The sequence below is a fragment of the Bos mutus genome, chromosome 7, assembly GCF_027580195.1.
Source record: "Bos mutus isolate GX-2022 chromosome 7, NWIPB_WYAK_1.1, whole genome shotgun sequence".
NCBI lineage: Eukaryota > Metazoa > Chordata > Mammalia > Artiodactyla > Bovidae > Bos > Bos mutus.
This window is the reverse complement of record NC_091623.1, coordinates 106,849,789-106,875,893: the sequence shown is the minus strand read 5'-3', so window position 1 is coordinate 106,875,893 and position 26,105 is coordinate 106,849,789. Positions and strand designations below refer to the sequence as shown.

Sequence of the window (26,105 nt, the reverse complement as noted above, 5' to 3'; positions counted from 1 at the left end):
CAAAGATTCTAGAATGCACATATTCCTCCTGTGGACATCTGTAAGAAGCTTGTAAAGTGACAACACTGAAATCTGAAAAAGTCTGAATGTCCCATAATTGCAAGCTGTTACTATTACCAACATTCCAATCCAGTTCAACTTCCTTTCCCTGAAATTCTAAATGTAAACTTGAAACATAACCACAGCCAACTTTTCAAACTTTTCTCAACAACAAGGCATCCTCTGTAGCCCTAATATTACAGATCTCCCAGGGGTAACTTGAAAGAAACAAGAAATGAGGTTGGAAAAATGAAGATCAATACAGACCTGATGTTCATAATAAATCCAAGTTCAATGTGGGACAACTCCTAAACCCTATCTGTCAAAAAGAAGATTATCACCGCCCATGATAACCAGGAAAGTAGGGCCACCTGTGGTGAAAACTCAAGATCAGTGACCTCTTGTCACACTGTACTAAAAGTCATAATTTAAGATTTTTAGAAACTTTAAAACACTAATCACCTAAAATATAAGCAGAATAAACCCAAGTTATTTCTGAAACAATTTATATCACATCCAACTTCTGTTTTGTCTTTTGTTATCACTTCCTCCCAACAACCCCCCCAATTAAAAACAAACTTAAATGGGGCTCACAGGAAGTAACAGGATTCTGTTGGAAAACAGTAAAAAAAATGGCACATATCTTCTTTGTTTTCAGGGTGGGTCTGTGTATACATCTCTGTATGTTTCACACTTGCTAAGAACTCAGTTTGTACAATGAATATATGGCCTTCGGGGCCTTGTTAAAAGGGCTCCTTAACCAAAGATAATTAATTCTGTTAAGTATTTTTCTTTAACACATATATAAAGATACCAACCACTTATGTCCAAGGGGAGCTGCCACCTCCTTCTGCTTCCCTCTGTCTTCCATATACCAATTCTGGCACAGTACCCACGGCGCAGTCAAGGTGGGACTCAGCTTTCACTCCCGAGGAAGTCTTCCCAAGCCTATTTTTGGAACTGCCACCCAACATTATGTGACATATATTAAATGTACTCATGTCCCACTTTAAATATGTGTGTGTATGTGTGTGTGCGTGTTGCTACAAAGATTTTGCAATGTTTTCAATAATTCAGTTTTTGAACTTTGGTTATAAGTAACTCATTTTTTCAGGGATTATTAAGAAGTGAGAAAATCTAACTTACAAACTCTTTTCAAATGTAATATAATTTTTTAGAGCTTAGCATGGAACAAAACGTGAAACTGGTACAATATTATGTTTCACAAACATCTTTTTAAACTTCATTTTATATTGGAGTACAGCTGATTTACAATGTGGTGATAGTTTCAGGTGGACAGCAAAGGGACTCAGTCTAAAATATACATGTATTCTCGCCCTCCCATCAAGGCTTCCACATGACACTGAGCAGTTCTTTGTGTTATAAAGTAGGACCTTATTGGTTATCCATTTTAAGTTAGTGTGTACATGTCAAAATTTAATTAAGTATTGGTTAATTTTGATTTTTCATATTTCATCCGTAGCCACTGATTTATACATTTTTGTCCATGCCCTGTGTCTATTACTCTCATCGTCAGGGTCTTATATGTAGTTAACCTGGGTTTTATTTTATTATCATATACTTAGGCATGTATTATTTAAATCATGCATTCTAAATGAGGGAAATTATACCCCTAAGAGGATGAAAACTGGTTACTGGGGAATTAAAAATCTTACTAAAATTGTGTATGAAGCACACATATACAGATAGAACATAAACAGTAGATCTGTAATATAAATTTCCATGGAGTAGAGGGCAATTAGAAAAAAAAATTCTAGAAAAGTTCTTGGGGAGCATAATGGCAAAAAGGCTGAGAAATACTGCTTTGGAATGTACTCATGTGCTTTATATACATCTGTTTGATTTTCCTAATGCAGCTGATGCTATTTAAGAATAAGGATTACATCTTCTACTTTTGTGAATGTTTATACCACCTGCTCAAAGGTCCCAACTTTTTTTGTTTTCCACCCTCCTGAGAAAACATTGCAGTCTAATTTTATGCAACTTTGAATTATGCAAATCTGAAAGAATGTCATAATAAATACCCAAGGTTCAAAATGTGAAATAATACACATTTCTTCAAACTAAAAATTTGACAAGAATTGCCTGGCTTCAAAGCTGGTAAAAGCCACGTGAATTGATAATCAAGTTTACTGCCAGGTGGTAGCATTCTAAGCATAGAAATTCCTTCTATCTTTTGTAGGGGACAAATTATGTGTAGGAGAGGGACACTTCTCTCCAACAAAATAATTGTTTTCATTTCAGAATCTATTGAAGAATACATGCAGTGACTCAATATATAACTATTATGATTATATTTCTCTTTATAATTATATATAGTATGTAACCATAAAAAAATTATATATACCAAAAAGTAAGTTTGGAGATGCCTGAAAAAAATCTGTGTAACTATTACACATAAACTTATACAGCAGAGTCTATTTTGGCCATTAAATTATCATGTCCACTTTTCTTTATTGCCTATGGCCAAGGATTTGGCTATCACTGTGGCAGGGCTATCTGCCATGTGGGATACTGATTTGACTAGACTTCAGGCTACATATACCACTGGGGACAATCAGCAGAAGTAAGAGCCAAGAAGCACACCTTAATGTCATCTAGAACACTGGGCTCTCTGCACCTGGCCCAGTGCTTGGCACATAGTAGAAATGAAAATGAATTACTTGTTAAACAGATGTAAGATCTTGGTCACAGCCTTGCAGTAACACTTGATGCTGAAAGGCAACCAAATGCCTATTGTAATGATAATATATAGCCCCATTTATTACAGAAAGACATTTATAACTTCATCAAAATGTGATGCCAAGCCTGTTGACGGGATCCTGGTACACTGTGAAAACCACAACAGTGTTATCAATATAAGGCACAATACTGGGAAAGGAAGATCCAAGTTCAGGTTCCCTTCCATTCACTCTCACTGAGACCTGAGGTGAGTCACTTGTGTCTCTGACCCTTGATTTGCCCATTAATAAAATGAGGGCATTGGATAAGTGGCCCCAAAGGACCAAGAGAGTTTGAAATTTTATGAGTTTTATGCTAAATAAAAGCTTATCAGCAATTTCTTATGGTCTGTTCTGTTCTGGATTTGAATTTCCAACCTATATTCCTGAGCCCAATAAAGAAGAATCTGTTTTAAAAGTCCTAATATTTTTGCCTCTGAATTTTGCATAGTAAGCAGAGACTAAATTCCACCACATGTTTACAATGTTATGGACTTATATCATTTAAAAAAAAAAAAAGGTACCTTCACATGTAATTCAATGTAATAATCATAAGTTTTGCCTAAAGAAAGGAATGACAAATTCCTGAATTTAAAGGTGCTTATAATTATTGAAGAAACAAAAACTAGGTATGTAAAACAATCAAATAACAATAAGGCATGATATCTGTTTAAATGCTTAATTGAATGAGCTCAACAGCAAAAATATAAGGTACTAATTAGTGCTAAGAGTGGTCAAACTGGGAAAGGTCAATGTTTACAGAATTTCTGAAAAATTCAATGAAATCTCTTCAGTCCTTTATAGACTAGACTCATCCCTAACTTGTCCCTTCACCTGGGTAATCATTCCCAGTTCCTTCCATCATTTCTCTTACATAAACCAACCTGGTCTGGACTCTTCCCATCTCTCCTCACTACCTTCATCCTTGTTCAAAACAGGTCATTCAGGACTAAGATAAACTGGTTATCGTGTTCCTTTCCAAAGGAAATTAGTGTGAACAAATGAAAGCCATGTAGTGAGGGAAAATACATTCAACACTACAATCTGGCTTCCAAATTGCGCTTAAAATACAAAAGCCATATGAGTTGGAACAAAATGACTTACTCTGTGGTTACCATGCACCGAGCAGGCTGTACCACTTCATCTTGGCACTGTTTGAAGAAACTCGTCCTGAATACCATTTGGACAGAACCCAAGGTGTTCATGCCCCAGTGAGAAGCACAAATCATTAAAAGAAAAATGTGGAAAGCAGTTTTCCCACTGATGTGTAATTTCTCAGTGTTATCGCCAGCACAGAGAAATGCTTTGAAGGTGAACAAAAGCTAATATGAAGCACTGCAGAAAACACTAGTGGTACGTGTTAATGCACCTACCCTCTCTGAAGTTTCCATAGTGTATTCCTATTCCTCTACAACACCATCTGTAGAGATGACATGGTGCTTAGACACATCTGGGATTTCACCCAAGTATGGCGTCTTTTCATGCCCCTAATATGGTGCGCTGCTGCTGCTGCTGCTAAGTCACTTCAGTCGTGTCCGACTCTGTGTGACCCCAGAGACGGAATCCCCGTCCCTGGGATTCTCCAGGCAAGAACATGGAGTGGGTTGCCATTTCCTTCTCCAATGCATGAAAGTGAAAGTGAAGTCGCTCAGTTGTGTCTGACTCTTCAGGACCCCATGGACTGCAGCCTACCAGGTTCCTCCATCCATGGGATTTGCCAGGCAAGAGTACTGGAGTGGGGTGCTATCGCCTTCTCCGAATATGGTGAGCGCAAGAGTCATCAAATCACTAGTTGGTAAAATTCTTGTGATTTCTACACAAGGGAGGTATTACCAAGGGAAGTATCAGTGCTGTCAAAGCTGGGAATAAATGGAGTTTCTGACCATACTTTCCATCTAAATCTAATTATGGAGAGGACGAACACTTGGAAAGAGAAAGAGTTTTATGAACAAAGTCCTTGGGCCAGAGATTGAGTGGTTAATGTGTGGAAGGCTATTGCCCACCTCCTCAGACTGGGGCTGTCCCTTTAGAGAAGAAGCTGCAGGCAGTAGCTGAAGAGGTTGATCTTCTGCGAGACCCTATAAGATGCACAGCACAACAGAGCTGGTGTGTGTAGTACAGGTGACAAAAGGGTCACTGATTGGAAATCCAGCCATCCTATTTTTTCATGCCACATCTCTGATCTAACCCCTTGACATGATACTTTCAGAGCTTTAGGACATATCACTTTATAACATTTAGTGTTCCCATGGCGGGTACTGGCAGTAGTGGAGGAAGGAGACGTTCCCAAATGAACTCATAAGCAGAGAACATCAACACTGGAACAGAAGCAAGAGAAGAAAAACGCAGTGGCCGTTACATCGTAAATCTGACTGACAGAGGAGCCACTTCAGCACTTTCAGTGCTCTCTATAAGACTGCCCAGTGGGTGGGAGGCTCAATACTAGCAGGTCTGAGCAAGAATCAGACTGTAGGAAACATTGGGTTGACCAATAAGACATTTGTGAAAAACCGCAATGAACTTTTTGACCGATCCAACATGTATACCACTCGGAACTTATCTGTGCCCAAAAGCTACTGAAGTCAAGAGGATGTTTAGATTTCAACCCATTTATCTTTGCTTATGATTTGGCAGGCCCAGGTAAAGGATTCTTCGGGGGACTACATTTAGCACACTCATAGAAGATTACCTTCTGTAAACTTCAAGAATAAAATACAGAAATAAAGCTTGTGGGAAAAAGTTTTAATTTATATACAACAAGCAATATTTGAAAATGGTGGTCAAAATTGAATAAGCTGTACATCCTGAGACCCTAGAAATCCTGGATTTCATAGACTAATATGGGCTGTGGCCTTTCTATAAGTGGCAACATCACGTTCGTGATCACACAGGTAATGGCATATAACACATTGCTATTCAGCTGACATTTACCCTACTTATCTTTGATATGACAGCCACTGAAGTCAACTCTGGAATGGAACAAGCAGCTAAATACGAAATTAGACCCTCAAATGATCCTCTCACAATTTTCATGCATAAGCTGTATAGCTCCCCTTTTCGAGAAACAAAAACCAAATATTTATATAGCAGATTCTAAAGCAATTAAAGAAATAGAACATAAATGAATCATCAGGTTAAGGGAGTATCATCCATTTGACAGTGCACTACCCTAAAATTGGGAATTTTTTGTGTCTGTGATTCATTTTCTCTTTTCCTACAAAGAGACAGATTATGTACCATTTATTGCTTTTTCCCTCAAGGAGGAAAAATCATTCTATCTGTAGGCAGTATAGTCCATCTTTTAGTTAGTTCTTTTGCACTGACTCACTCAAATTTGTCATCCTGGTGTTGTGCTTTTTCATGGTGCTTTGTGGATATTTTTTATTATCAGAACTGACATGATGTACAACCACCAAGCAACTATCTTGGCTAAAAGTCCCTGAGCTAGGAAGTCTAATGACCTTCTTGGGATCAAAGCTCAAGACTGACTTTCCTCCCTAATTTGACTTGTCTATCACCTAACTTATCTCTGCTGGATTTCTTACACTGCTTAATTTACTAAAATCTGTCACTAGAATTCTGCAATCTTATTATTTAAAAATAAAGAGAGAGAGATAGAAAGAAGCTTTAAGTCTTTTGCATTTTTACCTGAATCACTAATTCTTAAACTTCCATACTGGATAGAAGAACCTTTTCATACAGGATATATTAGGCAGAACTTCCATCTAAAAATGGGTAAAAAGGGATCCTGGGTTAGCTGAGGATACTGTGGAGAGAGGCTAGTCAAGTAAAGATGATGAATCTAGGCCACGATCCCACAATTATTTCCCATCTTCAACCAACCACCCGCTATAGATCTTCTACAGTACAAAATTTGAAAATGAATAATTCATAATAATATGCAGATTTGTTTTAAATAATGGTTAAACATTTTACATCTGAAAAAAATGAGCATACATGATATCATCAACCTACTCTAAATATGGCTATCACTTGCCTTTGACTCCCAGATTATTAAAACATTCAGTGCAGTGCAGTTCAGTAGCTCAGTCACGTCGAACTCTGTGACCCCATGGACTGCAGCATGCCAGGCTTCCCTGTCCATCACCAACTCCCAGATGTTGCTCAAATTCATGTCCATTGAGTCAGTGATACCATCCAATCATCTCATCCTTTTCATTTCCTTCTCCTCCCGCCTTCAATATTTCCTAGCATCAGGGTCTTTTCTAATGAGTCTGTTCTTTGGATCAGATGGCCAAAGTATTAGAGCTTCAGCATCAATCCTTCCAATGAATATTCAGGACTGATTTCCTTTAGGACTGACTGGATGGATCTCCTTGCTCTCCAAGGGACTCTCAAGAGTCTTCTCCAACACTACAGTTCAAAAGCATCAATTATTTGGTACTCAGCTTTCTTTATGGTCCAACTCTCACAACCATACATGGCTACTGGAAAAATGAAAGCTTTGAGTAGATGGACCTTTGTTGGCAAAATAATGTCACTGATTTTTAATATGCTGTCTAGGTTTGTCATAGATTTTCTTCCAAGGAGCAAGCATCTTTTAATTTCATGGCTACAGTCACCATCTGCAGTGATTTTGGAGCCCCCAGAAATAAAGTCTGACACTGTTTCCACTGTTTCCCCATCTATTTGCCATGAAATGATGGGACCAGATGCCATGATCTTAGTTTTTTGAATGTTGAGTTTTAAGCCAATTTTTCACTCTCCTCTTTGACTTTCATCAAGAGGTTCTTTAGTTCCTCTTTGCTTCCTGCCGTAAGGGTGGTGTCATTTGCACAGCTGAGGTTATTTCTCCCAGCAATCTTGATTCCAGCTTGTACTTCATGCAGCCAAGCATTTCCCATGATGTAGTCTGCATACAAGTTATATAAACAGGATGACAATATATGGCCTTCACGTACGCCTTTCCCAATTTGGAACTAGTCCATTGTTCAATGTCCAGTTCTAAATGTTGCTTCTTGACCTGCATACAGATTTCTCAGGAAGCAGGTAAGGTGGTCTGGTATTTCCATCTCTGGAAGAATTTTCCAATTTGTTGTGATCCACACAGTCGAAAGGTTTTGGCATAGTCAATAAAGCAGAAGTAGATGTTTTTCTGGAACTCTCTTGCTTTTTCAATGATCCAACAGATGTGGGCAATTTGATTTGTTTCTCTGTCTTTTCTAAATCCAGCTTGAACATCTGGAAGTTCTCAGTTCACACACCATTGAAACCTTCTTAGAGAATTTTGAGCATTATTTTGCTAACGAGTAAGATGACTGCAATCGTATGGTAGTTTGAACATTCTTTGGCATTGCCTTTCTTTGGGATTGGAATGAAAACTGACCTTTTCCAGTCCTGTGGCCACTGCTGAGTTTTCCAAATTTGCTGGCATATTGAGTGCAGCACTTTCACATCATCATCTTTTAGGATTTGAAATAACTCAGCTGGAATTCCATCACCTCCACTAGTTTTGTTTGTAGTGATACTTCCTAAGACCCACTTGACTTTGTACTCTAGGATGTCTGGCTCTAGGTAAATGATCACACCATAATGGTTATCTGCACCATTAAGATCTTTTTTGTATAGTGTATTTTTGCCACCTTTTCTTAATATCCTCTGCTTCTGTTAGTATAATTAAAATATTATATTGTAATTTCATCTTAAAAATATTCATTCTCTAGTAATAATTCATAAATTATCGGATTTTATCTTGAATTCCCTGAAAAAAAAAATCCCAAATTTGCCTTTATTTGTTAAACTGTTTAGAGAACTTCATGTGCCCAATACTGGTAAGGACATTAATATTTTTGACTAAAGTCTTCCATGAAAGATTCACAGTAAAGTTCAAGAGCCTCTCACTTTGTTAAGAGTCTGGAAAACCGTGGAAGAATTGTGCAGTAATTCTTGGAAACTGATGCATTGATGACCTCTCTTAAAAGAGACACTCTTTTCTTGCCCTTGGAAGTAACTGCTATTATATATTCATCCCAGTCAAAAAGGTCTATAATCTTTGCTGTGGTTCTTATAATCTTATTTTTCAAATGCATGCCATCCTAGAAGTGGCATTCTGGTGATTTTCAGAGAGATACTTAATCACCAGATAAAGCTCTCCCTCCATAATATGAGAATGTTCTCTGCATAAAGGCATTGTGGAAGAGCGGGTGAATAAAGGAGAAAATGATGGTTATTTATAGAGATATTTACAGTACTGTTCCATCAGGACCCCATTTGTCATCAAGTATTAAAGAAGATCCCTTTGGAAAATGCACACTTTCTATCTTCTGAATGTTTGCTAAGCAAACCAACTGTTTTTAAGGTTTATTGGAATAAAATAGCTATGGGTATTACTGGCACTTAATGATTCACAGGCTGAAACTATACTTCCTTTAAAATGGAGAGGAGAAAATACACTTTCTTCTTTTAAAGAAATCAGCAGGGGACCTGTCTAGAGCATCTGGAGGAGAATTACAGACAATTGCAGACAGATTATCTCCCACCTTCTTAGAGCCTATGTTCACCAGATGATTCGCCTCAAGCTAATCAATGATTTAAAAATGAAATCATGCTTCCTATGACCTTCATGAATGAAGAGGCTACTAATGGTTTATCATCAGTAGGGTATGTTTTCTGTTATAAAACAGGTAGAAAGTCAGTCATCTAGTCTTTGCTACCTTCATTTCACAGGTACTTATTGAGCACCTACTATGGTGTACGGCAGACTGCATCCTTTGAAGTTTATAGTTGCCGTTCGATGATGTAAGCAGACACCAGCAAGACTATCTGTTTGGTGAAGTTGTCATAGTATAGAATTTGTGACTCTCAGTTCCAAGGAGTTCATAAATGATGCTTCCTAATTCCTAGATTTATCTGCATGTGTCCATTGATGAGTTATAGAAACAAAGCTCATACGAAACTGAAGAATAAGCCAGTGAGAAAAATAATTGAATGCAGGGACCAGGGAGATGCAGTGTATCCCAACCAATGCATTCTTAAGAATTATAAAGAAATAAGTTCAAACTCTCACTTGCTGTCTGACTTTATATAAGTGTAAACTCAGACTCTCAATGTCCCCATTTATAAAATGGCAATCATACCTGATTTCACAAAATTGTGGCTATTAAGTGAATAATCTTTATGTAGTACTTATCACACATTAATTCAAAAAATATTTTCTGAGCACCTGTTATGTACCAGACATCATAATAACCACTGGGAACACAACAGTGAATGAATTGAACAATGGCTCTAAGGGCTTTTGGAGGCCAGAGTGCAAAGAAGAGAAGGTTGATGTCCATCAGTACAGGGAGAGTTAGCCACATGCTCAGTGTAGGCATTACCTGTCAGGTGAGCAGGTTGAGTCCTGCCAAACATCCCTCCATCATTTTTTTTTCTAGCTTTCCTTGGTTGTCCAAGGTCCCTTATGATTGATAGCTGCATTCAACATACATCTCCAGAAAGCTAACAGTAACTAATAATAACTGAGTATATACCATGTGCCTAAAATAAAATTTACTCTACCTAGGGATCTGGTCCCCTCTCTAACATGATTTTCCCATCTATTTTGTTTTAATCCAGTTAGTGTATGTAGTATATTTGTTAATGTGCCAAGCTAGTATAACAGGAGCTATGCTTTCCAAATTTCCTACATGAGATGTCTCATCTGAGAACTGGGAGACAAAAGTGAAATTGTTGCCACCTTTTTACATGTGAAAGGTAGGTGCAAGGCACAAGACAGAGTTATAGCGCCTGTGTGTTTAGTTGCTGGATGAGGGTCACCAGTTTCTCCTGAAAGTTAATTCTAACATGGAAATTGGCAGCAGTGAGTTATGTGTGTGGATTCCCCTGTCCTCAAGGACTCTGGCCCATTCTTGCAGGTTACAGCTTGCCCTTGCTTCCTCCACTTCACATCCATCTTCCTTCCTGACTGCCTGGGTGGCTCACTTCAAATTCCAGCACAAGACACCAAAGCAACAGCCTCTCATCTACTATGTAACTAGTAGACGAGAAATTATCATTGGGAAAGTTAAATCTCTATATAAGTCCTATATATGTTATCTAGGGCTTCTACTTCTCTGACTGATAAAGCGTTAATTTCAGACCTTATTTCTCTAAAGGCAGTCATTCCCCTTTCAAAGTTCCTGGGAAGATGACTGAAGGAGAAAGCCACTTTGATGAATCTCTATCTTTTAATGATTTTGAAAAAATATTTTACTGAGATATAATTCAGATACCATAAAACTACCTTTAAAGAATACAATTCAGTGGTATTTAGCATATTCACAGATTTATATAATCATCACCACTATCTACCTCCAGAATATTTTCATCACCTCTAAAACCTGAAGTCCACTAGCAGTACTCCCCATTCTTCCCTCCCCTTAACTCATAGCTACCAACAACCTGCTTTCTGTCTCTATAAATTTGCCATTTCTGGGTATTTCATATAAATGAAATAATACAGTATATGGCCTTTTGTGTCTGGTTTCTTTCATTCAGCATAATATTTTCCAAAGTTCATTCATGTTGCAGTACGTATCAGTAGTTCCCTTCTTTTAATTACCATATAGCATTCCATTGTCTAGATGTACATTTGATTTATCCATTCCTCAAATGATGGACATCTGGACTATTTCTAATTTTGGCTCTTATAAATAATGCAGCTGTGAACATTCATGTACAAATTTTTGTGTGAATGTATGTTTTTAATTCTCTTCAGTATATATATTTAGGACTGAAATTGCTGGGTTTTATGGTAACACTATGCTTAACATATTGAAGAATTACCAAAGTGTTTTAGAAAGTGGCTACACCATTTTACGTTCTCACCAGCAGTGCCTGAAAGTTATGGTATCTTCACAAACCCTTGCAATTATCTATCTTTTTGATTACAGCCACCCAAGTGGGTGCGACAGTCATCTGATTATGTCTGCCCTCTCTTTTGAGATGAGTCTAGGTGATCAGAAGGAAGAATGACAACTCTATTGACTCAGGGAAAAGTGGTTTTCTTTTTGTTTGTTTTTGTTTTTCTTTTTACCTTGTAATTTACAGAGGTAATATTACGATGATCAGTATACTTTGTATTGGCATAGCGTTATACTAATAGGAAATTCTTTCATTATAACATACTACTTTCTCCTTTATCCTTCAAGAAAGACAACAAAGATGCTGCTATTTTCACAGTATCTCCAGTATATGACAATGCCCAGTAAACAGTAGGATCCCGGCTGAATAGCTAAATCCCATTCATCTTATAGATGCTGCTACTAAGTCGCTTCAGCCATGTCCAGTTCTGTGCGACCCCATAGACGGCAGCCCACCAGGCTCCCCGGTCCTTGGGATTCTCCAGGCAAGAGCACTGGAGTGGGTTGCCATTTCCTTCTCCAGTGCATGAAAGTGAAAAGTGAAAGTGAAGTCGCTCAGTCATGTCCAACTCTTTGCAACCCCATGGACTGCAGCCCACCAGGCTCCTCCGTCCATGGGATTTTCCAGGCAAGAATACTGGAGTGGTTGAGGAAACTGAAATTCAGAGAAGGAAACTGTTGTGTTCAAGGTTGTCCAGTTAATGACAGTTTCCTAACTTACAAGTGGGTGCTCTTTGCAAAAGATTAAATGTAATTTAATAACTAATTGAAATGAAGAATGATGTTTAACATATAAGTAATGCACATTAGATCAAAAGATTAGATGTTATTTAAGCTATTTCTTTAAGAGTATAACTTTATTTAAAAACTATACTAAAAATCACAATTCAAAACATGAGGTCATAGTCAATAGCACTTGGGTTAGCTGACCATGAGTATAATCTTTTACATGAAAGCATTGTCTAGAAAACTTACTCATCTACATCTTATACAAGCATTTAACAGGTAATATTCTGTTTAAAAATTCCATTAGAAATATAAGATAATATATGAACAAATAAAAACTGATAGGAAAATAAAGTCTGGTTATTTTAACCACTGACAGTTTTACAACACTTTGAATTTACTAAATGTTACTGGATTGTCCTCTTTTAAATGGTCAAAATGGCTAATTTTATGTTCAGTTCAGTTCAATTCAGTCACTCAGTTGTGTCCAACTCTTTGTGACCCCATGAATCGCAGCACACCAGGCCTCCCTGTCCATCACCAACTCCCAAAGTTCACTCAGACTCACGTCCATCGAGTCAGAGATGCCATCCAGCCATCTCATCCTCTGTCGTCCCCTTCTCCTCCTGCCCCCAATCCCTCCCAGTATCAGAGTCTTTTCCAATGAGTCAACTCTTCACATGAGGTGGCCAAAGTACTGCAGTTTCAGCTTTAGCATCATTCCTTCCAAAGAACACCCAGGACTGATCTCCTTTAGAATGGACTGGTTGGATCTCCTTGCAGTCCAAGGGACTCTCAAGAGTCTTCTCCAACACCACAGTTCAAAAGCATCAATTCTTCGGTGCCTAGCTTTCTTCACATGTTACATAAATCTTAATGACAATAAAAGGAGGTTGAAATTCTAAAAAGAAGCCTATTGCACATCTTAGTGATGAGTTCTATTCTATCAAGATTGGGCAAGACCACGAGGGAGTGACATACAACATGGTTGCCAGAGAAATAGACTCCCCATTGAAGAATATCCAACAGCTATAGAAATATACCACGCACATTTCCCCAAATCCTTCCTTCTTGTGATTTTAAACCAAGCCATGAGAGACAAAAACAGATATTCTTTCCAAAGGCATATACATATACACACTATCGCACTGTCTCACATGTGTGCATGGTCACACATTTAGCATGCAGAGGCAGAGTGAGAAATTCACTGAGATCACTCAGGACATCTCTGAGATAGCTGATGAGTCAAGGCTGGCATGAAATCAATTGCAGACCTCCTAACACAGAGCTCAAGCTCTAAAGCCCTGCTGAGGTCTTTGTGCTCCCAAATCCCTTTAATTGTGAGAATCCCCACAGTGAGTTGAAAGTTGTTTTCTATTCAAGCAAGGTAAAGCTAGATATTTAACAGAAGCTGAATTAAGTGAAAGTAAGAAACACACTGTGCCCAGGATTGACATTTCTCTATAACTACTTTGTCATCCTGAATCTCATACTGTTAGGTGTTTTATGATCTATTAAATTAAATTTTTATTCTACCATTACTGACAATTAGAAAGGAGTTCATAATCCATTGGCTAGTCCAAAAGGGTTTTGGTTTTGACTTGTATGCAATCCATGCCCATTAGAGGGCCTACATCATTCCTCATCCCCGGGGTAGGAAGCTGCTGCACCAGAGGCTCCTCTTTAGCGAAGAAGTACTCAGGCTTCTTCATAAGCAAGGACTGGGCCTTGGACTAGCCAATGGAATTTAAGCCATTCTTACAAGGTCAACCAGTGGGCAGGCAGTTTCAGGTAGTTTGGAGACTTATGAGGAGAACTTGTTGAAAACAAAACAAAGACTCTGTCCCAAGAAAACAATGGTTATTAGCTGGTCCAAACATATCTTCTCTTTTTGAGTCTGTACAAAAATACACGGAAGGAAAGAGCCAGTTGATAGTAAAAGGAGAGCCTAAAGAAAGTGAGGGTGGGGGGTGGCTAAGAACCTAGCAAAGCCCAGAGGAAGCCCAGAGAAGACCACCTCGCATCATATGCTCAGGGAGAGACGGCATGACATCCTTATAAAAATGCCTTCTCTGTTTCTTACAACATACAACACACAACACATGAACTCACACAATAAACAAAATTCTATTCTTGTTTCATGTTCCAGCGATGTTTAGTTAGTCCAATTGCATACACAATCATAGTTCAAAGATTTGGTTGAAAACAGCTGAAGTATAAACATACGGCTGGAGAGAAAAGAGATTCTCTGTATATAATTCCTTTCTACAGAATGCTATCTAATAGCCCAAAAGTTAGGGCAGCTTCCCTATGCATTATATATGAAGGAGAAAAAACAGTCTTGGGCATCTACTTTGAGAATTCTATTGGGCACATGAACAATCGTAATATGCTTAATTTTGAGAAAACAAAGGTACAGCAGAAAAACAGTAAATGCTTACTGAGCACATACTATATGCCAAATTTAATCTTGATAATAATCCCACTGGGCACTATTCTCATCTCCAAGTTGCAGATAAAGATATTAGGGTCAAGAGGTAAAGTCAGCAGCCCAGGTCCAGAATAACTAAGAATCCAAGGCAGGGATCCTGACCTGGTTGTATGTCTATAAGGACTATATTTTAATGGTTACATTCATCTGCCAATAATTAACTACATGACCCTGAGAAACCAATTAACTACCCTGTGCTTCTTCATCTGTAAAATAAGAATATTGGCATAGATAACAACCATAATTACTTTTGGCTTGAAAATCCAAAAGTATGGATAAGTCACTTTTCAGTTTAAAGAGGAAACATTATTATCAACACTATCTAACATACAAACCCTCACTTTGAGAAAAGGCTGACACATAGTAGGTGCTAAAAAAAGACTGAATGAATAAAAAACGCACACTAGCCTCATTAAACATATTATTAAATCCTCATATCTTTAAGACTCAGTTACCACTACTATCAGAGAAGGCAATGGCAACCCACTCCAGTACTCTTGCCTGGGAAATCCCATGGATGGAGGAGCCTGGTAGGCTACAGTCTATGCAGTCGCAAAGAGTCGGACATGACTAAATGACTTCACGTTCACTTTTCACTTTCATTCACTGGAGAAGGAAATGGCAACCCACTCCAGTGTTCTCGCCTGGAGAATCCTGGGGACGGGGGCATCTGGTGGGCTGCCGTCTATGGGGTCGCACAGAGTCGGACACGACTGAAGCGACTTAACAGCAGCAACCACTACTACTCCTTTCTTACAAAAGCGGGAATTGAGCCTTACAGAAGAAAAAGTGACTTGCTTCCAAGTCACACAGTAAGTGATGAAAATAGCTTCAATACAAGCAGCTTCAAATCAAAATGTTGGAACTTGACTAAAAAGATAAAAATTGCATGAGTCTACAATTTCAAGTTGGCTTAATCTTTAGTATAGGATTGTTTAAAATGTTTTATACCAAACCATGAACACATAGACAGGATAGATTTCAGGAAACCTACAGTTAAGAACAGGAAATCTGTTATTCTCAGTAAAATTCCAGTAAGTCATTACTCTCTCATTTCTAGTCTTGATCCACAAAGTGGGGACAGACTCTCGCCATACAGGTAGAGAATAAGGAAAGGTTAAATGTAAAAGTAGACATAGAAGTTATTTGAGAGTCATGGTGCAATACAAATGCAAAGGTATGTTTTTGAATATTTTCAGAGGTTCATCTTCCAGGATAGATGGCAAATAAGAGACTTCTGAAGCTTTCAGACTGGTGAGGTCAGAATCATTTTAAAAATGAAATGGGAATATACTCCCTTACCAGGTAGTTTTATAAGATGAACACAGGACTCAGTTAACTTTCTCAGGACTTGCTTGGTCCTTGATCCAGATCTGCATTTACTATTCAAGGAACTCAGGCAAATCACTAACCTTCTCCAGGCACCACTTTCCCAGGTCAGAGGAATCCCAGTCTCCTTTCAGCCCAAAGAATTTCTGATTTCACTTGTGAAATTCAGTTTCAGGAGCCCCAGAAACCTCAGTACTTTCATTCACATGGCCACTTTTGGATCAGCCTATCTGGTTACACATAAAAAACTAACTCAATTGTTGTGTTTCTTTTGTATTTTATACTGACTTTTGAAGCATAGGATATATCCCCAGACTCCAGAATTTGATGATAAAGTATTTTAAAAATACTTCCTTAAACTCTTGATTGAATAGTGAAAACATAACTTACCTTCTATTCATATTTTCAAAGGATTTCATATACTTCTGTAAAATGCTCTATCAAAAACCTTATTTCTTTACTTTGAACTGAAATTCTTACTAGGACAGGTTCCAAAATCTGCTATAACACTATTTTCAAAAAGATGAAAATTGTGTGTAGGGTGAGGAAGCAGTTGTTATCCACTTGCTGTTATTGCCTTTTTGTTGTTGTTGTTATTGCTTTTAATCAGCTTTCTCCATACTCTGTTTTATGATGCTTTTACAAATCGATTCAGAAAGGGGGTGGCCACAAAGACTCAATTCTAAGAATTTTGTAGAAAAATTTATTACTGACTTTCAAAGATTGTAGAAGTTAGATTATTCTGGAATATGAATACCAAATGAAAATCTTTAATATCATGGAAGATCCAAATGAACAATGCAAATTTACTTTTAGAAGACTATGTGTGGGTTCACTTCAGTTCAGTCGCTTAGTCATGTCTGACTCTTTGCGACCCCAATGGACTGCAGCATGCCAGGCCTCCCTGTCCATCATGTGTGGGTAACCAAAGAACATAGCTTTTGCTGAGTTAGGGAAAGCCAACCTGCATTAGTAAAGATAAGTCATAAATTTTATAAAGAGGCATAGTTTAATCAATTCAAGTATGAACTGCAGTTTTACCATGCTATGCTTTTCTTTTTGGAGTTTATTTTTTGGATAATCCTGGCTTAAAAAATAGTTAAGAATTCTAAGTTTCATATGAACTGCCTGCAAAAGGGAATTTCCAAAGTGCTTAAAATTTATTTTCCTTAGTATTTATAATAGTTCCCCTTCAGCTGTCATGTACTATTTAATTGGTCATCAAATTATTTTTCAAAGATTCTGTTAAGGTAAGTTTCAATCTCATTGCCCTTCATAAAGCTTACCATAAATGCTAACTAGTTGTTAGATCTGGGGCAAAAAAGTCTAAACAGGAAATTATGTACAGCAAAGAGCAGTTTTAAATCATCATATTTATTTTTCTCAAGGATTCTAATCTAGAGCATGCTACTAAAATATCATTTCCAGTGCATGGGAAGAAACACATTCTTTCAGGGTGGAAGTGTTAATTAATGTGCATGACATAGAGAGAACAAGAAAAAGGTTAGCGCTGATGCCTCTGCTAATAGCATTTCTAAAAATAGAGGGGTTTTGAAACAATGCATTTTCATGTTAGTTAACTTTCTTAAAGTCCTAGGATTAGTGATAAAATACATTGATTGGCTAAAATAAAATCACCAGTTACACAGATATTATTTACATGTATTTCAGTATCAACCAGTTAAATCATTTTTTTCTCATCAAAACTGATGTCATAGTAGGCAAGGTGTGATGGGTTCCCTCCTTCATATAATCTCCTCCAATGTTTTTCTTGGGTTAGCAACAGGAACAGATTTCACTCTGATGTGATTATCAAAATGCCCTATAAATTGCTAGCACAAAATATAAATCTACTTGTCTCCTTTTTCAGTGTTGTCTAATGTCATGTCCCATTGACAACTTATCCCATAAACACACTAAGCTTTCTTCTGGTCCTCAAAAACATGAAGCTTTTCTATAATTCTAAGTCCTTGCCTGTCTCTCCATGTTTCTCTGCCTAGAACGTCCCTCAATTCTCCTCCAGGTAAGCTCTAGGAAGTTATTCAAAGCACAGATCAAGTATCTCTTCTGATAACATCTTTCCTGACTCTCCTAATTTGGTGGATCCTAGCAGTTGTCTCCACAATAGCCATTTCCAATCTCTCTCTTCCTTGCTGGACTCCCATTTGAGAAACTAAAAATTAATATTCATCTTCTGTGTTTCCTTTGCAGCCTAAAGTATTCAAGTGACTCAGGTCTAGCCAATGAGATGTGTGATATCTGCTTAGAGGCATCCAGGAGTACTTTTACTTCCTAAGAAGAAGTGTGTTAAGAGAACTCCTTCACTGACCACCTGACTTCTTATGTTCTTTGACAGTAATTGTATGAGCCTGTGATTTCTGAGTCCCAGGAGCCATTCTGCAACTCAGAAAAAAATGATGAGGTTAACAGAAAGGAAGTATGGGAAGAACACATGTTTACGACATCATATTGAAAACAGTACCAACCCTGGGATCATCTACCAAAAAGGTCTGACTTGTTTTAGCATCACTGACTAACTGCTTTTGAGAGAATCCAATGGATATTCCTAGCCAGGGGAAATACTCCCAAAGCATTCCTATGATCTCTCTCTCTCTCTCTCAGGGCATCTATTCATACTGTTGGTGTATTTTTTCAATGTACACCTCATTTTAAAGACTGTAAAGAGGTTAACAGGGGCTTCCCAGGTGGCACCAGTGGTAAAGAACTTGCCAGTGCTAGAGACATAAGAGATCCTTAGGGTTTGACCCCTGGATCAGGAAAACCCCCTGGAGGAGGGCATGGCAACCCACTGCAGTATTCTTGCCTGGAGAATCCCATGGACAGAGGAGCCTGGCAGGCTACAGTCCACGGGGTGGCAAAGAGTCAGACATGACTGAAGAGACTGAGCATGCCCACATGCACAAAGAGGTAACAAGCCCTGGCAAGGATGTGGAGAGATAAAGGAAACCTTGTGAACTACTGTTGGGAATGTAGATTGGCTCATTCACTCTGGAAAACAGTATGGAGGTTCCTCCAAATTAAAAATAGGACTACCATATGATTCAGCAATTTCACCTCTGTATACACATCCAAAAAAATGAAAACAGCATATTGAAGAGAGATCTGAATTCCCATATTCATTGAAACATTATCCACAATAGATAAGAAATGGAAATAACCAAAGTGTCCATCAACGTACAAAGACATTGTAATATACATATATGCACAACAGAATTTCAGCAACAAGAAAGAAGGAAATCTTGTAATCTGTGACAAGATCAGTGGACTTTGAGGACATTATGTTAAGTAAATTAAGTCAGACAGAGAAAGTCAAATATTGTATGATATCACTTTTACATGGATTCTTAAAAAGCTGAACTCTTAAAAACAGAGAGTAGAATAATGGTTTCCAGAGGCTGGAAGCTTAGGAAGGGCCAACGGTGGGAGAATTGGGAAGGCAGTATTGCAACTAGTAGGTAAGTAAATCCTGGAGGTATAATGTATAGCATAGTGATTACAGACAACAATAATGTATTGTATTTGTATTATAAATATCAAAGTTGCTAGGAAACTAGATCTTAATTGTTCACACCACAAAGAAGAAAAGATAATTATGTGAAGTGATAGAAGTTCCAGCTACACTACAGTGGTAATCATATTACAATATATGGATGAAATCAACACACTGCATAACAAACTTATACAATATCATAGGTCAATTATATACCAGTAAAAATAAATTAAAAAATAAAGATTATAAACTCTCCCTTCCCCTAGCATCAGATCAAGCACAGAGCAGAAAAAAAAGTCTATTCATGTCTATTCAGATAGACATGAACCTTGCCTTCATGGGACCAGAAAACACACCATAAACCATTATCAGCATTTTGTTCAAATACATATTTGAAAAACAATATGTAGTTTTGCTGAAAGAAAAACAGTCATACATGTGATTGGATTACTGAACTCAGAAAAAAAAATATTATTCAGATTATCAAAGATAGTGATTTTCAAACTTTAGGTTTGAGGGTTATTTTTTCACCAACACAAATTTATATGATGGATGGGAGGAATGATCCTGCCTCCTAGGCTGGCAATTGCCACAGTGACCCTTGAGGTATCTCTGAAGACCCTGGGATGCAGGAGAGCATAAACTGAAAATGACAAATTAAAAAAAAAAAAGACAAATTTATTTCAATTAATTTAAAAAGAAGGACAGAAAAGTCCCAAAGGCTAGAACATTCAAGTAAACACCCTTAATAGCCAGAGAACTGGAACTAGAACCCAGAGGCTTGGTGTCTCCATCCCAGCATATGCCCTTCTATCCCGTGATCCACTGACCTACCCAAACTGAAAGTCAAGAGATATTTGTAAAGGACTGAAAAATCTGAGATAGATGTTTTTCTGGAACATGTTAATATATCCCAGGAAAAATGGAGAATATAGGAAAACCAACCAGCTTGGGAAAATCAAGGATTCCTGTCTGTCTCACCAGACAAGTCAAAGTGTGAGAGAAAAATGTGTTTAGGTCAAAGGTCATATCTTTCAGACAATGGCTGCAGGTCAGTTCTCTCTTGGAAGAGGGGAAGTTCAGCTAAAACAATGTCAACATTTTTCATTTTCTGGGTTCTGTAAGGCTTCACTCTGCCTATTACGCCCTGAGAAATCACTTTATACTCGCTTCCTTGCAATGTGCTCCTGCTTTGTTGTATAAAAGCCAAAGGGAAAGTAATCTCTAAATGGGTCTGCATCCCACAGAGTATTCACTTAGATGACATTCAAATCTGTTTTTCAGGTTTTTTTGGTGCCATTACAAGAAATCATACAGTCATTACACTTCAAATCTGACAGTTCTTTCACAGCATGAAAGGCAGAAATTAGGTCCAAATGTATTTATTTAAATGCAAGGTTTCACTTACCACCAGGACATTTGTGAAGACTGAAAGATGACAGCAGATTGGGACGTCTGCACGATTGTTATTTTATGAACCCCCAACTGTGGATCGCCAAGCTCAAATATTTTAAATTCAAACAATAAGCCCGTTAAAGAGAACTTTCAACTACTATCTCTCCCTCCAGTTATTCAAAGAACTCCATTTAATTCACTTAGCAATCACATTTCCAAATGAAAGAGAAACTTTTGCTAAGAACAGCTTTAGAAATATATTTGAAGACAAAGGATTCAATCAGGCAGCACTTAATCAGATTTCAAAACTTCCATCAGAGTTGTACCTGAGAACAGAGCATAAAATGTCAATCTTACTTGCACAGTGTCCACTCATGTGGACACTGCTCTTGCTCCTTATTTTGTAGGAGTAGGAAGACAATTTTCCTGTAAAGTATCAAAGCTCTTATAGACCCTATATGCCTCCAATGGCAGTGGACAGGAGGGAATACATAAGCTTGATTAAGACTCAACTTTTTGTAAATCTTGCCTCCCTTTGGTGACCTCAGCACCTGAGGTTGTACCTCCCCAGGCCCTTTACACCAGGAGTCCCTGATGATCTAATGCCTGATGATCTGAGGTGGAACTGATGCGATGGTAATAGAAATAAAGTGCCCAATAAATGCAATGTGCTCAAATCATCCCCAATCCATCCCCCTTTCCTGGTTCATGGAAACACTGTCTTCCACAAAACCAGTCCCTGGTGCCAAAAATATTGAGGACCATTGTAAAGTTTACACCATGAGTAGGAGACAGGAAGGAAGCCCTTTATTCTCAGTGTCCTGACCCAGGATGCCTTGCCACTATCTTTAGGGCTCAAAAGGGAAACCAACTCCTTGATCTCTCAGTACTCATGCTTTCCTCTACTTCCATCTGACCCAAGTCTAGCAGCATGAATTTCGTTATGCATTTTACCCTGTTTATATTCTGTCATCATAAGAAGGCCCCTATTCTCAGGTCCTCCCTTCATCTATCTTCTAATCCCCAGAAGTAGTGTGGATGTATGTCCTAAGTTGTCATGGAAGGAGAAAAGCATATAACCATGGTTTCAGTAAATTATTGTGTGGAAATCTCAAGGACCCTCAACACAACAAGGCTGATGTTCTATATTTCCCTGCATGATTACTCTCTAACATTCCTAGACAACTACTGATTTCTCAACACATCTTACTCAAAATCTTCAACACCTCCTTTCCATTCTAACACTTAGCTGATGGACCTTGGCTACTATTTCCCTGAAAAACAACAAAACAAAAAAAGCAAACAAGCGAAAAAAAAAAAACAAAAACTGAAACAATTGGAAGACAATTTCCACAGAAAGCCACCTTACTTTTCCCTCTAACTCTATCCTCATACTACAAGGACATAATCATAGCCTTTACTCTACCTCCCCTCATATTTCAGTAGAAAAACTCTTTGTATTTCTAAGGTCAGTGCATTGCACTTGTGTATTAGATCCAATCTCCTCCCACCTACTCAAAGACACAACTCCGGCCATTCTTCCTTCTCACTCCAATTTCGTCCTCTCTATTGGATCAATTCCGTCAACAAACAAACATGCTGTTGTATTGGTAATGTTTTTTATTTAATTGTTTGAGCCCGCTGCACTTTCCAGCTACTACTTCCCTTTACAGCAAAACTCTTAAATGTTGTCTCTACTATGGTCTATTAGAGACCTTTAAATATCATCAAGCTTTCAATTATTTCCCTGTCGGTTAATGCCTCCCACACTCATAATTCCAAAAGTCATTTCTCAGTCATCTTAAAATTTGACCTATTAGCAGCACTTGACACTAACTGACATCCTGTTTTACTGGAAACACTGGAAGGGTTTTCTGTGAAAGATCAGAAGTTCAGGTCAGTTTTGGACAAGTAATATTTTAGATGTACATCAGGGGATGGGTCCAGGCTGGAGATCAAAACTAGGGAGTCATCATCATGTGACCTGAGATAAAAACCACAAAACTGATGAGAGCACTAAAGAAATAAGCAAAAAATCAAGTGCATCTTATGGGAAAAGGGGATAGTCAGACATCCCAGTAATCAACAATTCAAAGACACATGGAGATAATGGGAAAGGAGATGACGCAGGAACCTTGTAGGAATGGTGAAAACTTCAGGAAGATAATCAAGGGTTAGGTGGAGAAACATTTTAATCACCAGAGATTCACAGGGGCTTGGGAAAGCAGACTGGCCACATGAGACCCCACCTGTGTAAGAAATAGAAAGAAAGAGGGGATTATACTTCCCAAGATCTACACTTGGTTGGGTGAATGAAGGGTAAGGAGCAAGAATTTAGGGAGTTGGATGAGATGGAGAGTGAGAAAGAGACAGAGGAATAGAGAAATATGTGTGATCCCTGTCCCAGAACCTCTAGGCATCTATATCAAACTTACCAGTACACAGAATGTTCAGTGTAAATGGGCTTTTCAATGGAAACTGTATAAGTATCAGATTCTGTGTCTGGCCATAATTCACATCTAAGAGGGAGAAGGCCAAAGGGATTCAGATCTACTGGAATAAAAGCAGCACAGTGAAGTTTGATAATCCCAGGTGGAGCTAGGTTGGGGGTAGGTCTTTAAGCTGGCCCAGATCCTGAAATGGAAAGCCAATTGCAAGAAAGCTCACATGGTATCCAAGTTTCATATATATTACCTTATTTAATACTCACTTGTGTTTATGATGTTTGAACTAGTGTCCCAGCCTTCTGAACCACAAAAACCAATCTCTGCCTTTTGTTCACTATTCCTTTCTCTGATAAATGATCTTAGTAATCAAACGCAAAAAAAAGAAATGTAGTCAACTGTTCTTATAATTCAACTCCATTATCCTGAGTATCCAGGGAATCTCAGAGTTAAGGTTTTAATATTATTTATGTCGACATTTGGATGACTAAATTGCTTTCATTGTTTTATTCCATAGATTAGGGAATCTTTCATTTATAATTGGTATATTATTGACATAAATATTTTCCTTTTAAAAATAAACTAAACTGCTAAGACTCAAAAATCAAAAGAATTTATACAAATATCCCAAATTCTAGGTCATCATGAAAAAATCAGAAGGCTAGACAATACGCGCACAGACTCGGACACGACTGAAGCAACTTAGCAGCAGCAGCAGACAATACAAAACCTGCACTCCCAAAGAGCAACGATTGTCTGGTGCTGAATTTCTAACCTTTACACAGGGTATGTGTCCTTCACTCCCTGGAGCACCACTCACTCCCTGGAGCACTACTCACTCCCTTGAGCACCAGCAACTTCACTCTTTCTTGTCCTGCCTAGTCCCTGTGAGCATCCAAGTTTGTCATTCCTGCCTAGGTTCAAAACATTCCATGTATACCTCATTCTTGCAATGAATTCAAAATACAATTCAAAATAAACAATGACCCATGTCCAAATACATAAGTGTGCAGACTAATCCTAGAGTCACCTAAGCAAGTGTACCTTCCGCAGCAGAAATAATATACACTAGGGTATCATCTCTTCATAGATTACTTCTATAATTCTCAAGAGGAACACAAGAAGCAGTTGTAGGTTCCGATGTTGTCGCTGCATTCTCTCAGTTACTAAAAGCAGGGGAAAACATGTTGAAGGATTTTTCTCATGTTAACTAGGAAAATACAGGCAGGCCTTCCAGGAAGTGGATCGTGTCTTACCACTGGGATGACTAACAAGAGCTGTAGTCCCTGGCACTTCTCCAATATGGGAGTTCCGTGGGTATGAGTACTCCACCTGAATGCCATTTATTTGCCAGACATGGAGTATATAGGCCAAAGAACCTAAGATTAGCTGGGTGCACTGTCATATTGATTTCATTTCCATTTTGTAGGACAAATTGAAAGAGTGCCAAGATAGTAGTTTAGCAAAACCCATATTGAAAACAAAAGAAACTCTTAAAATTATTCTACTTTGGAATCTGTGTTCGACTTTTTGCAACCCTATAGACTGTAGCCCCCATGCTCCTCTCGTCCATGGGATTCTCCAGGCAAGAATACTGGAGTGGGTTGCCATTTCCTTCTCTAGGGGATCTTTCAGATCCAGGCATTGAACCAACATCTCCTACAGCTCCTGCATTGCAGGTGGATTCTTTACCACTGAGCCACCAGGGAAGTCCTTACTACATTCATAGTCATCATCAATAGCAGGATGAAAAATAGGGGGACATGAGAACTATTTTTGCAAAACTGGAATATAGGCAGTTTAATAAGGCCAGCTTCTGATTTAACAAAGAAGAAATGAGGCTCTAGGATAGACATTTACTAGCCAAGACCACTCAGCTCTTTAAGACAGAGCTCAAAAGTTCTACTTCACTTTTGGCCATAAGGAACAAGCCCAAGGACAATCTTGGGCTGAATGAGTGGTGACCAGAATAAGAAACATACAAGGGAAATGAAGAAAAACTGAACTGGGCTTCCAGAACAGAAGGCTCCAAATACTGGTTTTATATCCAGTCTATTTAGGTCCATCAGCAGAATAAGTTTGAAAACCTTTGCTCTTTAATATTATTCTCCACATATTGAACTTTCTCTTTTCTCTTCCAGCTTGAGTCTTAATCCTCCACAGGATATTTGTTATTTGGGGGGATATCTAACAATCTTTTTTATCTGCTTTTGGGACATCCCAAACTTTTTGGGAGAAATTCTACTCCTGTGTGGTGGGCAGGCCCACTGAGCCTGATAATCAGGTTGTTCTGCCAGTGGGATGGCTATATGACCTAGGTTAGGCCAACTGGATTCTTTTGCTACCATCAGAACCACCCCAGATGATAAATCTTGAGCTGAGTGATGCAAAAATGGGAAACCATAGGTTGGAGCTCATTCTTATCCACAGTGAAGACAGTCTTGGTAAGAACATTTGTTCTTGCTCTCCCATGGCTACTCCACAGCTTCCCTGTGTTCTTTCCTCTTCTGGGCATGGTTCTCCATCCTTTTATTCTGTGAACTTTTATTGGGTTGGCCAAAAAGT

General features: G+C 38.3%; 1 protein-coding gene across 1 annotated transcript in view; it reads right to left on the bottom strand.

The window, feature by feature from the left end:
* The window catches only part of SGCD (sarcoglycan delta), a 1,106,775-nt gene that overhangs the window by 879,300 nt on the left and 201,370 nt on the right, over positions 1-26,105 (bottom strand). The window lies entirely within an intron of this gene.